Source organism: Hibiscus syriacus, unplaced genomic scaffold, assembly GCF_006381635.1.
Source record: "Hibiscus syriacus cultivar Baekdansim isolate YM2019G1 unplaced genomic scaffold, ASM638163v2 tig00020118_pilon, whole genome shotgun sequence".
Classification (NCBI taxonomy): domain Eukaryota; kingdom Viridiplantae; phylum Streptophyta; class Magnoliopsida; order Malvales; family Malvaceae; genus Hibiscus; species Hibiscus syriacus.
The window spans coordinates 27,877-34,217 of NW_024062482.1; the positions used below are offsets into that span (position 1 = coordinate 27,877).

At 37.9% G+C, this 6,341-nt stretch overlaps 1 long non-coding RNA gene and 1 pseudogene across 1 annotated transcript; one reads left to right on the plus strand and one right to left on the minus strand.

Moving 5' to 3' along the window:
- Positions 1-219: 219 nt before the first annotated feature.
- Positions 220-1,240, minus strand: LOC120209741 (annotated as a pseudogene).
- Positions 1,241-3,739: 2,499 nt separating this feature from the next.
- Positions 3,740-4,576, plus strand: LOC120209742. The gene is made up of 3 exons (XR_005524434.1): positions 3,740-3,758; positions 3,834-3,956; positions 4,392-4,576. It is a non-coding gene; the product is annotated as an uncharacterized LOC120209742 (long non-coding RNA).
- The last annotated feature ends 1,765 nt before the right edge of the window (positions 4,577-6,341 follow it).

Here is a 6,341-nt window from a genome sequence, read left to right on the forward strand (position 1 = left end):
ATGATTTTAAAAAAATTAAAAGTTTATGCACTAAAACGGATCAAAATTGATAATTTATATACTAAACGTGTAAAATACCCTTTCCTTTAATAGGGAAATCATGTATTGAGAGATGGATCGAGAGGAGATTGAAGATAGTTGATACTCTAAAAATTTTAATTTTTTATGTAATTTAATTTTTTTTTAATTTTTATCAATTTTTTTTTGATACCATATAAATCAACTTACAAGGAAATAGGTTTCACCAGGAACCAAGCTGTCAAGCAAAAACCCAAACTCATTCATGGGGAGAGGCACACCAGAGGAGTGGACCAACACTACATCTTGTCCAAACATGGCCTTGACGTCCAGTGGCCCCTTCGGAACTTCGGTCGGAACTCCATTGATGAACACTGTGATGAACCCTAAAACTCGAAAAAGTAAACTTTAGGGTTTACTTCAATCATCAATTTCCCCTCAAAATAATAATCACAACGACATGCAGCATATTTTTGGGGTATAGTGCCACTAAATACCGTTGTTAATTCACAAGAAAGTTAAAGTTGCAGTAAATGTTGCATATAGTTAGAGAAGGACCGACGGGTGCTAAAATATAAAATTTTACTTCTGTCCATGTATATATATTACATCGCTGTGCATATATATTATATCGGGCCGATGACTTTATAGTTTGCCATGCAATTACCAGATTGATTCTGCAAATTCGAAATCTCCGACGGGCACAAAACCGATGTAATATCACTCGAGCTTTGCTCTTGAAACCCCATTTGAGGTGACCTTGAGAGAAGATTTTCCATGCCATCATCACTCATAACACCATTGGAAGAAGATGAACCAACGAGGAAAGAAGGTGGGAAAGAGGCAAAGTTGGAGACATCACTATGTTCATACTGAATTGCACCGCCGCCGACAACGCCGACATCAAATAGTTGTGGTTGGTTACTTCTTTGTTCTACGACAATGTTAGCGCCAGCGGCTTGCAGCTGTCGTTGGCGGCGACGAGACCTCGAACGTCGGTTTTGGAACCAGTAGAAGACATTAGCATCACCAACAACACCGAATTTCTCGAGCAGCTTTCTTATTCTCACGGTTTCGTCCTTTGGGGGTTCACCATGCCACTTTTGAAGATGGGCTCGAGTATGAGGATTTGTTCCGGTTTCGGCGTCCACCTCGACCAGACTGGTTCGTTTCTCTCTGAACCATGGCGCGGACTATTAGGGTCCGTTGCTTGATCTTCCATTGACGAAGATACCTAAGTTTAAAATATACCCTGGTTGTGATTTTGATAACACTTTTAGTCCAGTGATCAAAACTTCTACAATCAATGTTGTTCTTTCTGTTGCCACTACTCATGGATAGCCTCTGCGACATGTGGACATAAACAACGCCTTTTTAAATGGTGACCTTGGTGAAGAGATGTTTAGGACTCAACCACCTGGCTTTGAACAGCAGGGTGCTACTGGAGAAGAGTTGGTTTGTCATTTGCAGAAGACCTTATATGATATAAAGCAAGCTCCTCGAATGTGGTATGGTACGTTGCGACAGTTTCTTCTTGACCTACACTTTCAGGTGTCAGCTGCTGATGCCTCGTTGTTTGTCCGTTGCATGGATAGAAGTCGTGTGTTCATGCTTGTTTACGTTGATGACATTGTCATCGCTGGGATTCATCTAAAGTTATTTAAACGGTTGTCCAGCTTCTAGGTGAGAAGTTCTCACTTAAGGATCTTGACTTACTAAGTTATTTCTTGGGTATTGAAGTTGCAAGGTATAGTGATAGACTTGTTTTAAAACAACAAAAGTTTATTAAGGAGTTTCTTGAACGATTGAAAATGATAGGAGCTAAGGTTGTTCCTACTCCTATGATTTTGTCACCCCAACTTAAGAAAGATGCAGGGAAACCTCTTAGTAATGGACAACAATTTTGGAGCATTGTTGGTGTCTTAATGTACCTCAGTCACACTCGACCAGACGTTACATTCAATGTACATCGTGTAGCTCAGTACATGCATAACCCAACATTGGATAGCTATCAAAAGAATACTCCGGTATTTGGCAGGTACAATACACTATGGTCTTGTATTTTATGCTAATAGTTCGACAACTAATCTTGTTGCCTTTGCTTATGCTGATTGGGCAAGTAATCTAGATGATCAATATCAAGTCAGTGTGTGTTCCTCGGTAATAATCTAGTTTCATGGAGCTCGAAGAAACAAAAAATTGTGGCTCGTTCTACCACAGAAGCAGAATATCGAAGTATTGCGGTCACCGTTGCTGAGGTTGTTTGGATTCGAACACTACTACGAGACATGGGCAAGAAGCAAGTTGAAACTCCTGTTATATGGAGCGATAACAGCATTGCGGTGGCGAAGAGTGCCAACCTTGTTTTCCATGCTAAGTCAAAGCATATGGAACTAGATATGTGTTTTGTGCGAGGAAAAGTAACAAATAAAGAACTAAGTGTGAATTACGTTCCGGCATCTAATCAACTTGCCGATGGTTTGACAAAACCATTGTCAAAATCTGCTTTTACTCTATTTCTTGACAAGGTTCAAATTGTTAATGAAGAAGCCATGGAGAAGTCGGGAGGATGTTGTAGCTATCAAAAACCTACATAAGAGTAGGAAGAATGTTGTAGGCATGACGTGAGTTACCTGCATTGCATGAGTCAGCTACATGGTTATTGTTAGCACTAAATGATGAGTTATCATGATGAGCTGTAGAATATTAGAGATGGCTCCAGAATTATTATGTATGTAGGTTGTTATAAATAAGGTGATGTTGCACCTTTGTAAGCTATGAAGGGAAAATATCTTTGTTAGATTATTCTTAGTTTGTTATCAAGGACATACATATCCTTTATCCTTTCCTTGTAGTGAATCTTGGGTAAAACATATAATCCAACTAAATTGCAGCTATTTAATCCCAAATTAACGAGGAAATATTATATGCATCCTTTTTCTTCCATTCCACCTATTTAATGTGACTATATAGGCGATTCTTAAACCTGAAATTGATGGCTCCCCACCTATCTGCACAGAACATTCTATCATTCTTTAAAGTGTACTTGACAGGATTGGACAACTATTTTTCATATACCCTTTACAACTGTGAACTCTTTTAGATCGATTATGTTTCGTCCCTTAGGGTGTGCTTAGTTTAGTAGAAAGTAAGAGGATGGATAGAGGTGGGTGGAAAAGTGGAAAGAAAATGTTTTTGGGGTGTGCTTGGTAGGAAAGAAAATAGGAAAGCTTATTAACAGAAACCACTCGAAGTAGGAAAGAAAATCAGAGTTGTCCAAGTCAAGTGTGTATATTTACAAGATCATACTTTTATTTTCAAAATTTTTTTAATGGTATTTTTATTTTATTTACTCTCATTTTTCAACGATGCTAACCAATGGGTGTAAAGAAAGTTATTTTGATATTCTTTACATCCTACCAAGCAAAGCCTTTGTTTTCAGATTAGTTTTTGTTTCTTTTGAATTTGTATGATTACCTGTTTCGTATGTTCCATATGTTTTATTCTCTTCATTAGATGGGAAAAAAATCATGCTAAAACTTTCTGATTTTTGGTTTGCAGGGTGGAATAACTTATTGTTCCTCTGGGGTGTTTTCTAAGGAAGGAAGGCTAGCTGTTCAAATTCCTCAAAGAGTGTGTGGAATCCTGATGCAAGTATGTTACCTTTGGAGAGACAAATATATACTGGTAGTCCACAGCCGGTGTATAACGGATCAGCCACTTGTGACAGTTCGTGCAATGTGACCACTGCTGTTGAAAAGACATGTATCTGTGCAGATAGTGCCAGTGATAATAAGGTTTCTTCTTTTGAGCAGACATATGGTGCTATAAAAGCAAAATTGGAGGAGCAATAGGGCAAAGTTGACCCCAAATTCTTGTCTAGAATTGAAACAAGCGGCACAGAGGTACATCCGAAAATGAAATGCACCAGTACTCTGGTAATGTGTTCTTCTTTCAATATGTTTACTTAAATTACCGTCAAGTTGATTTTTCTATAGTTGGTTTGGTTTTTCAGTTCTCGCCATTGTTTGCTAACCTTAAGTTAAAACCTACAAGGAGATCTAGAATGTTATTAAGTGACATGATCAAATCAACAGGAAATCAATATAATCTTGTTCAAGAAAGGATCTAATTCTATATTTTTTTGCTTGTCAATGAATGTGAGGTGCTTCAAAAGGTTTATAAATTTCAAGTTTTTCTCTGATTCCATTCAGTTTCAAGGTTGAAAGAAGTGTTGTTATTTCTAAGATTTCTTCTGTTTATCTATGGATTTGTGTTGAGTTTTTATCTTATTATGCTGAACATATTCTCTTTCTGGATAGACTGAAACGAATTTTATTTATTTATTTGACACTTTTGCCATTATTTTACAGGAAGAGAGCAAATTTCCAGATTGTAGATCCGACCCCGATCTTAGACCTTGCCTTCAAGCTACCGAAACAAATACTGGTTCTTTCAAAGTTGAGGAGGAAATGCATATGGCAGAAGGTTATCCATCTCTAAAAGATCACCTTCCTGGAAAACCAAAGGCAGTTGTTGAGTAGAAGGTTGATGGGGATTGTGTTAAAATCAAGGATTCAAAGGATAATGGGTGTGCTGATCTGAAAACTAGCTGACGCTATCCCCATATGTAATGGGATAAAGAGGAGGTAGGGTAGTAGGCTGCTTTCAATGCTAGGTTAGAGCAACATCCGTGGAAGACCTCCGACTATTATGAATTATTCATTGTGGATTCGATTCCACGACCACAAGGTTAAGAATATTGCGTTCTACCAACTGAGTTGGACGGACAACTCCGGTGTGCTGATCTGAAGACTTCTTCAAATACAGACTTCGACTGTTGGCATTATCACCCATCTCTAAAAGATTGACCTACTGGAGAACAAGTTGTAGTTGTTGAGGAGAAGCTTGACAGGGATTCTGTTAAAATTAGGATCCCTGTCAAAATTATTGATTCAAAGTATGCTGATGGGAATACTTCATCAAATAATAGATCTTGGGTGTTGGCAATTGAATCATCGGAAACGCCCGTACAGAACCAGTTTATGAAGTTTCTACCGTTACAAGTCAAAAAAATGCCATGGAGCGAGGCGGCAAGAGTTCTTGTAGATAGAGGGAATGATAATAAAAAGCTGAAGATGGGTTTTAGCGAAATGTACCAATATAGCAGAGCTAGAGATCAAGTTCCTCTTAGTGATAGTTTAGCATCAAATAGACACGATCCAGGTCCTGTCTCTTCAGTCGAAGAGAAGAGATGTGACTTTTCCTGTCAAGAAAAGATAATCCCCGAAGATATGGGAAACAGTGAAAGTTTCTTCTTGCCCATGGATTCACGTCGTGCATGGTGTTGAAAGTATTAAAATGATTTTCAAGTTTGGTAACCAACTTTGAAAAAATAGTTTTCAAAGTTTGGTAAATGTTTCTTTGAAAATGGTTTTCAAAGTTTGGTAAATATTTCTTTGAAAAATAGTTTTTCAAAGTTTGATAGATGTTTGTTGAAAAATGATAATGGGATAATCGCAATTAATCCCTAGGTTTTAGAGTATTTACAAGATTAAGTCCTTAAGTTTCAACTATAAATACCCTAGCTCATTTAGCTTCAAAACCATCCTAAAAATCATTTCTTTCTCCCAATACTAGAGAGTTTTCTTGTGAGTAGTGAGTGTTTTGTAAACACCTGTAAATTTTCTCTCTTAGTAAAAGATCTGCAGCAGTCCGGAGACGTAAGCACAATTGGCTGAACTCCGTTTATCAATTTCGGGTATTATTTTTCCGCTTTTATTTTGCATTCTCACTAATCTTGTTATAGGGAAATTACTTGTACTTGTTTTATTTCCCAACAACTGGTATCAGAGCTTTTGGGTTGTGAATTTTGTCAATTTTTGAGAGGTTACTATTCGAGTTACTATTCACATGAATAGTAAATTTCGTGAATAGTGAAATTCGGTCGACGATACGAGTTTGTCGACGGAGGTGTTCTAATACACGGCGATTCGCAAAAATTGTCAGAAACGATCCAAACGAAGCTAGATTCGAGTGGGAGCGATGGCTGCAGACGAAGGGAATGTGAAAATTGAAAAGTTCGATGGTGCGGACTTTGGATTTTGGAAGATACAAATTGAAGATTTTCTATACCAGAAAAATCTATATCAATCCCTCTCAGGAAAACAACCAGAGGGCATGAAGAATGAAGACTGGGCTCTTCTCGACAAACAAGCCCTCGGAGTTATCCGACTGACGTTATCCCGCAATGTTGCTTTCAACATAGCAAAGGAAAAGACCACGGCGGGTCTTATGATGACTCTCTCCAGTATGTATGAGAA